At 35.9% G+C, this 9098-nt stretch overlaps 1 long non-coding RNA gene across 1 annotated transcript in view; it reads right to left on the reverse strand.

Moving 5' to 3' along the window:
* LOC134756838 (uncharacterized) overlaps positions 1–4027 on the reverse strand; it is a 31487-nt gene extending 27460 nt beyond the window's left edge. The window contains exon 1 of the long non-coding RNA XR_010130133.1: positions 3923–4027. This is a non-coding gene — a long non-coding RNA (uncharacterized lncRNA). The remainder of the gene's footprint in view (positions 1–3922) is intronic.
* Between the last annotated feature and the right edge of the window lie 5071 nt (positions 4028–9098).

Genomic DNA, 9098 nt, shown 5'->3' on the forward strand with positions numbered 1-9098 from the left:
CTCCTCAAGCCTGTAACTCGAGCCCTTCCCACTGCTCATGTCACCCTTCACCCAGTTCTTCACAGGGCTCAATTGTTCTTAGCCTCACATAAAAGCACCTTGTCAGGGAGAAGTCCTCTCTGACCAATCTGTAGAAAGCAAGCCTTCCTTCCCAGTTGCTCCTAATTTTCAATGTCAATATCCATTAACTGATTTTTCTTCACTTACCGATATTGATTATAAATACAGAAATTTTAAGAGACGTTTAGCTTGAGTCTCCCTCAGTCCACTGTAAGCTTTATAGTTAGCCTGTTTTGTTGGTCTTAAATATCCAGAAAAATTCATAGTGCCTGTCACATAGTAAGTGCAGTTAAATAAGTGAATAATGTGGTTTCTGGGTAAATTTTTATGATTTCAATTTACCTATAAATTTGGATGATATAAACTACCTCCATGTTTCTTTTTAAAATCAACACTCTTAAATACATTGACTACGGGAAGAAATCCTTGTATTCTGTATCCCATTTGTCTCTTAAGATACTTATTTTTGCTCCACATTTCACTGTGTAAACAGTAAAGAGGAAATAAAGGAGGCTGGAAAGAATGGAGCATGTGCAGAAAAAGAAAGACTGAAAGATCACTAGGTATTGTAAGATGGAATTGGTCAGTATGTAATATTGGATAAATCATTTAACTTTTGAATTATGGTTTATTCAACTATAAAATATAATTGTTGGAATAGATAATTTTAACTTTCTTCATATCAAAGCTATCCTAGGGGAGTGTTTTATTTTTATTTTTTTTTTGAGACAAAGTTTCACTTTTGTCACCCAGGCTGGAGTGCAGTAGTACGATCTCGGTTCACTGCAACCTTTGCCTCCCAGGTTCAAGCTGTTCTCCTGCCTCAGCCTGCCAAGTAGCTGGGATTACAGGCACCCGCCACAACACCTGGCTAATTTTTGTATTTTTAGTAGAGATGGTTTCCCCATATTGGCCAGGCTGATCTTGAACTCCTGACCTCAGGTGATCCACCAGCCTCAGCCTCCCAAAGAGCTCCATTATAGGCGTGAGCCACAACACCCAGCTGGGAGGGAGATAAAAACTAAGCAAAAAATATTCATTTTGAATTATAGATTTAGGTGTATGTTTGAAAGTAATATGATTTATATCTATAATGCATCTTATAATTTCTATGTTATAAAATATATACTTATATATCTAATATATAATTACATATGTATGTAAAAACATATGTTTAAGAAAAATACACTTAAGAAGTACTTATTCTGCAAGTATTCTATAAGCTTGGAGTGGTGCTATAAAATTGCAATAAATACATAACATTAAAATAGATGGTGATACGCTAGAAAAAATGTGTTAATAAAAGTCACGTGGTAAAGCACACAAGTTAATGCTACAAAAATTGATATTTCAAAAGAATAACAGTTGTTTCGAGATGTTTTCCTTCCTTGTTCTGTTTCGTTGTCTTCTACTGGTTGGTTTGCCAATTCCAACCAAGGAAACACACTTAACAGACTGATTTGAAATTGATTTTATTAGTTCAGCCCTCTGTAAACATTCTCATGCATCATTAATATTATACATTGCAAAGAACTGCTTTCCTTAAATTGTAGATTTTTGGATATAAATTCAAGACTGTAGTAAATAATTGTCTGACTGTGAAATGAACACTTGTAGTATATGCACTGATGAGTTAGCTGAATTGTATAATTAAGATACACATTTTAGTGTGGCTTATTAAAACACAAAAAGGCCATTGGAATTTGAATGATTGTAAGGAGTAATAAGATTTGATAGAGGTTACAATGACAGATAGCATTTTGTTTGATATTTCAAGTTTGGTAAAATTACACCTGAATTGAGAATTCTGAATGCTTTATGTATGTATCAGGTGCTATCTAAAATAAGGCAAATAAAAGTTTAATTAACTAAGAAGTTCTAAACTATTGCAATACCTTTTAGAGTAGCAAAGTATGTGATTGACCAAGTTGAATGAGCATTTCCATTTCCATATAAAGTGCAAGAGATTTAAAAATATGCTTTTTTGCTTCTATTTGTAAATCTTAAATTTCTGAAAATGATCTTCTCCCCGCCAAAATTTATGTTCTTTGACTGTTTTACTCACCTCCCAATTCTGATTTATCACCAGATCAGATTGATGCCATGTTTCACAAGAGGCAACTGATCTGTCCACTTTTTTTTTTAACTGCACCGCGACCTCCCTATTCCAAGTCATAAGCATCTCATACTCAGATTATTGTACCCTGATCACTGGTCTCAAAGGTTTTATATCTCCACTTCTTCATTCTATTATTTAATCAGCTGTCAGAGTGATCTTAAAATGTAACTTGGAAATGGCTCTTTCTAGCTGTTCTTGTGTGGGACTTAAGTTCAGATCACATTATTGCACTCTTGTGAGCAACTTATACCGCATTTGCAGTACTCCTCTAGCTCCATAGTAAATGACCTCTAAGCACCATGCAGAATAACAATTCTTTAATTGTTCTTCCTTATTTAATTTGCAGAGAAACCCTGTGAGATAGATGTTATTAGATCCACTATGTATATGAGGAAATTGAGGTTTGTAAGTCACATGACATGTCTCATCTAAGCAGTGACAAAAGCTGGAATCCATGTACAGAGAGAGTTGTGACCCAAAACCCATGAACTTTCTATTGTATCATTAGAAACATAAGGATCCCAGTAAATCAGGTGAGTCTCCCTTTTAATTTGTTTCTCCTTCCCCAACCATCAACACTGATCCAATATTTACTCATATCAGCCTGTCTGAGAATGTTATGCTCGATAGTAGGTAGAAAATCACAAGTGAAGTGCCAGCCCAAAAAAGCAGTCAAATGGATCTTTCTCTTCTCTTTTCACCCCTGATTACTATCCTGTGATGACTGGTTATTGCGTGATAAGCCTCCAAGTTTCTCATGCCATTAAATCACTATATTGCTGCCAGGTTTTGCTCAAAGGAATGAACATCCATTTCTCTTTGTCATTTGGTGCCATATGTCATTGTCTCAGATTTGACTGGAAGAGAGTTGGACTCGTGCACTTTTAATACTTCTGCCCCGCTGCGGAATCTTGAGAGCTCATATCAAGTTTCCAATAACTACATTAAGTCTTGAAAATAATAGTTGGCTTAATAAAAATCCTCTCTCCTCACTAAGTTTTTAAGCTACAAAGGCTGTAAGGATATTATATTAGTAATGTTGTTCTTGGACAGTTATGACTATTGAGGGGAAGATAGCCAAAATATACCCAGCCTCTCCCATGTATCTGGCAAGAATAGTGCATAAAAAGCAAGACTGAATCTGCTCTCAAATAGCTACGACTTTGAGATTATCAAGAACATGAGATATTTGTAGTTTGTTACTTGGCTTGTGTCCCAAGTCTATCTCTTTGTGGCCTCTATGGCCAGTAAGTGCTGGATCACACTATCTTCTGTAGTCTTGCCCATACTGTGGATAGGAACATGGTCACTCTACACACTGTGTCTTTCCCAGTTTGTTTTCCAGGTCCATCCTCTGGGGCTTTTGTGTATGCTACAGCCAGTCATATCATAGACCAAAGATCACCTAGTTTACCCTGTGGAGTGAATTGGGGGAAAATTTGCTGATAGGACACATGATAGTAAAAGCTCTAGAAAGGCACAAAGGCCTAAGTGTATAGTGGCAACTCTGTTTTTCCAAAGGAATCTTAGTTTAAATAAGATTCTAAAGTCTGGGGCATAACTTCTACAAAACCTATGATGGTAATGGACTCCACAGTTCATGTCTCGATCATGAAATAGCTTCTGAGGAACCATCCCATGGGTGTTACCATTCAGCTCTGCCAAATCACATTCTCCCAGAAGGAATGTTTGGATTCTGAGGCTACCTGTCAAGTTTTTCTAAACTTAAAGTTTTCCCATTACCCTTCATCATGTTCAAACTTTCCACCTTCCTTCCAGTTGCTGTCCTCTACTCCAAATTAAGTCTTCTAATCTTCACTCAGGGATGGAATTTGGGGAGATGCTAAACCTTTGTTACCCTTGGGAAGGGTGTACTATGATGTCATAGGCAATAGGCTTAGCTCCCTTATCTCGTGTAAATTATTAAAGAAATGATCCCCACCACACTTACTAAAAGCAGTAAGAGACATTCTAATATAGCTAGGGTATTTCATTCTAGTTTAAATCTATTTACTCTTCTTTTTCCCAGTGTAATTATTAGTAATGCTTCCTTTCAGTATCAAAAAAATTTGACAAAGTATGATCACATTTTCTACAATCTACAATCTCTACTTCAAGGTACTAGACCATTACTTACAACTCTCTGAACCTGATGAATTCTGTAACAACATATATCACTAACCCACAATTCTCCTTGTATATAACTTTCTCCTCTCCTCCAGCTGTATTGGCACCTTTCATACACCATCAGCATATAAATTATAGTTGTTGATTTGTTTCCTTCTAAGAACAACAAAAAAAACCCCAAACATATTTGTGTGTGTTTGAAATGTTTTATATATTTATATGAAATATGTGTGTATATAAAATGTTACATGTAATGATATATATGCATACATAAATTTTGGTTTTAAAATATCTATATAGAGAGAAAAAAGAAAAGGAGAGAAATTTGACTGTATTGTATTGTGATATAGACTTCATCAATAGACTGGTCCTCCCTCCCTCCCTCCTGTTTGCTTTATTTTTAAAAATGGTGAACTTTGAATTTAAGTTTTATAGTGGTAAAAAGTAACTTGGATCAAATCAGTTCCTTTGCTCAAAGACCTTCACCACTGATCATCCCAATGCACTTACCCTTAACACAGTCCACGAGGTCCTGTGCAATCTGACTCATTACATAAATTATCTTTTATGTTTGATTACATGGAATTCATGTCCTTTCTATGCTCCAGCAGAGGGAGGTTCTTTCAGTTCCTTGGTGCACCAAGCTACTTTGTGCCTCAGAACTGATTATTTCTCTCATGTTCTAGACTCTACTTTTCTAAATCTTACACCTGGAAGGCCATTTAGGTAAGCCTCATCACCCTCCTTTATCATCAATGATTCTTGCTTTCACTAGTTAATTTCCCCCGATACTTAATTGGATTCCATGGAGATAAACACAGAAATGTTTATTCAACATCTTTGTCACACTTTGAATCCTGAGCACTTTGGTATGGTAGAGATTTGTGTCCAAAGTCTCAAAAGGTGGAACTTTTAAGTAGTTTTAATAATTTTTGTCCCTCAACTAGGAAGGCTCAAACTCAGTCCATACTGAAACGGGAGAGTTCCCTGATTCCCCTCGCAGGTGTGTGACAGGGGTGTGGCTTGCGTGCTCCATCACCCGACAGCTCAAACCCATGGGGGAACATGCAGGTGGGCAGGTGCAGAGGCCAGCTAATGCTTCTGGGCTCCAGCCTTTTGGTAATGTCTAGGGAAGGGCACCTGCAATCCCAGTGTTACAAAGCTCTTTCAGCTCTGCCATCTGCAGATGGGATGAGTGTTAATCAGCTCAATGGACCCTCTTCCTTCTCGCAAGGGCAGAGGGACAGTGTGACTGCTTCCTGTATCCTGGAGCTCTTGCCCAGCATACTGAAAGAATCAGATCACACATGGGCTCCAAGGAGGAGTGCAAGGTTTTATTGAGTGGTGGAGGTGGCTCTCAGTAAAATGGATGGGGAGCTGGAAGGTTGGAATGGAGTGGGAAGGTGATCTTCCCCTGGATTCTGACTATTCTCAGCCTATGTTCAGGTGCCTCTTCCCTCCTCTGCCACGACACCCCGCCACTCTCTGCTGCTCTTGATGTTCAGCTGCTTGTGTGTGTGCCCACTAAGGTTTCGTGTTTTCCCCCTTTTTGATCTTGAAATTACATATGTTTTTATTTCTCCTCGATAGGAGTTGATGTCTTTTGATATCTCACCACCGACCTCAATTTTACCTCATTTGCTAGATCTTACCACTTTGCTAATACTCTATAAAAGAAGTAATTCAACTGACTCATTTCAGTGCTAATATCTTGTTATAGACACAGTCTAAATATGTGGTAACTATACTAAAATCTGACATATAATTTTACCTGGCTTTAAATAATAAACTATTAGGTTATTTTTGGTAATGCTGTCTTATTATTAGCTGCTAAGTGTCTTATGTGACCAGAGATCAATAAATTATTTATTTCTCTTCTCTGCTTGAAGTTTCAAATTAGAAACACATTTGAGTGATGAAGCTAGAGCCATTTTAGAAGGTTGACTGCTATTATTGGATTGATGAATTTTAAGATGTGGATATATGTGAGAGGCTCACCCAACAGACTTCACTGGTTTCTAGGTAAGAAATTGATGTCAAATAAGGAAAGGAGGTAGGAGTAGTAGTAATTGTATATTATAAGGAATTTTCTATGTCTCCCATTTTGTGTTTCAAGATCCTTTATCTTTTAAATTAATTAAACTCATGTATAAAATCATATATTAGCTCCAGAATTACTGAAATATACACTCATAATTTCCATGAGTTGTCAAAATTTTTGTGATTTCTAAGCCTTAGCCTTTTCAGTTTGTATTTTAAATTCTAGGATAATTGTTGGTCAATATATTTGTATCTTGTTAAAAAAAACAGATACTCTACAAAGAACAACTGTTAGGTATATTGACGAAAACTATTATGTCTTTGGAAGGCATTGGTTAAATATGAAAAACAAGCTGGAAAGAAAAGACATCTTTCATTTTAGAAATCAGTTTTTATTAAAATGAAACAAAATATTGTATTTTAACATCACTTCTATTGACCTCACACATTGGGATAAAAAACCAAACATGGCATGTGTTTCCATTTACTTCATTTATTCACATAATCTTTCATATTCCACAAAAATATACAGTATATTTCTTCAAAAAGATTCTATGTTACTCAGGTAGAATTGACTCCTAGAATTTTGATTTTTTTTCTGTTATGATTGATTGTCTATTAAATATCCTAACAGATTTTCATTGGTATATAAGAAAGTTGTTTTATATTTGTGTTAAAATTTACCTTGAATAAAATGTGCCTTTTGTGAGTGAAATCCCTGTTTATCCACAAAGGGACCACTTGCAGATCTCTGAACCTCCTCTCTTCAGTTTTCCCCTCTCTGAATCCTCAGCAACTCCCCACAAACTCAACTGTCTGTCGCTTTCTCTGTCTTCAATGTATCGGTATCTGAAAAGGGCTTCCAGCAGGGCGTGGTGTCTCACGCCTGTAATTCCAGCACTTTGGGAGGCCTAGGCAGGTGGATCGCTGGAGGTCAGGAGTTTGAGACCAGCCTGGCCAACAGGTTGAAACTCAGTCTCTACTAAAAATACAAAAATTAGCTAAGAACAGTGGTACACCACTGGGGAGGCTGAGGTACGAGAGAAACGCTTAAACCTGGGAGGCGGAGGTTACAGTGAGCAGAGATCATGCCACTGCTCTCCAGCCTGGGCGACAAAGTGAGACTCAGTTTCAATGAAACAAACAAAACAAAGACCCCAATAAACCAAAAAAGGGCTTCCAGATACAAAGCCTCCAATATCATAAAGGCTAATTTTGTTTGTTTTGTTTCTTAGGAACCACAGTTATACTGCTATCCAGTATCTGAAAATAAATGTTTCCTATATTTTATTCAGTTTTCTAGTTGTTTGTTTATGGTGGGAGGGCTAGTCTGATATTAGTTTTTCTCATGACAAGATGTAAAAGACCATGAATATTAATATTGGCACATTTAATTTGTATAAAACTATATTATAAAACAACTGTTTTATTACTTCAAAAAAATCCAAATGATTTTTAATTGGATTAATTTCCTTTTAGGTAAATAATTCACCATAAAGAGTGTTACTTTTTTCCTTAAAAGTTAAACATAATAAAACTTAAATATTGTAGTGCTAATAAATTACAGAATCATGTGAACTAACAATGTATTTTTATCTTGTTCTGGAATTTAAAGTGAATGGTTTTAATGAGTGTTTGTTAGTTTATGATTGGAATTTATTTTATTTTCTTTAACAAAATATTTTAAGAATATTAAGAGAAATTTCATTTTTTCTAATGTCTTCTCAGCATCATTTTTCTCTATTACACTATTGCTTTACTAAACCATTCTGGTATTCCTGAAATAAATTCTACTTGATAAAAAGGCATTTATTATTTTTTAATAACTAAATGCTAGTATTTTGTTTGTTTTGGAATATTTGCAATTATATTCGCAACTGAAATGAGCTCATATTTTTATAATGATACATGGTTGTGGAATAGAGTTACATTGTTTTGCTAAATGAGTAGTGGAATTGACCATTTTACTTCTTTTACAAAATTTATATGGAAATAATAGAATAATTTTAAAGAGCAAATTCTTTTTATTGTTTCAATGAGGTATAATTGACATACAATAAGCTCGACATACATAGAGTGCACAATTTAAGAGTTTTGGCTGGGTGCGGTAACTCATGCTTGTAATCCCGAGGCCGAGGAAGGCAGATTGCTTGAGCCCAGGAGTTTGAAAGGAACCTGGGAAACATAGCAAAACCCCATCTTACAAAAAGTACAAAAATTATACTGGCACAGTGGAGTATGACTGTAGTTCCAACTACTTGGCAGGCTGAGGTAGGGGTATCGCTTGAGCTGGGAAGGCTGAGGTTGAGGTTGCAGTGAGCCGAGATTGTGCCACTGCATTCCATCCTGGGTGACAGAACAAGACCCGTCTCAAAAACAAAATGCATTTTGACATACATATACACTTGTGAAACCATCACCACAATTAAGATAGCATCCACACATCATCTTGTTCATTTGCAATCCCTTACTCTCCTTCTCCTCTGCAGACAACCACTGGTCTCCTTTCTGTCACTATAGATTAGCTTGTACTTACTAAAGTTTTACAGAAATAGTATCATGCATTTTAAATTACTTTTAACACAACAGTTATTTTGAGATTTATCCATGTTGTCCACATTTTATTGTTTGTTTTCATTGCTGATTACTAGTATTTCATTCCATAGATATATTACAATTTGTACTACTGATAGAATTTTGTTTTGTTTAGTTTTTGGCTATTATAAATAAAGCTTCTACGAATATATGTATG

Source organism: Gorilla gorilla, chromosome 13, assembly GCF_029281585.2.
Source record: "Gorilla gorilla gorilla isolate KB3781 chromosome 13, NHGRI_mGorGor1-v2.1_pri, whole genome shotgun sequence".
NCBI lineage: Eukaryota > Metazoa > Chordata > Mammalia > Primates > Hominidae > Gorilla > Gorilla gorilla.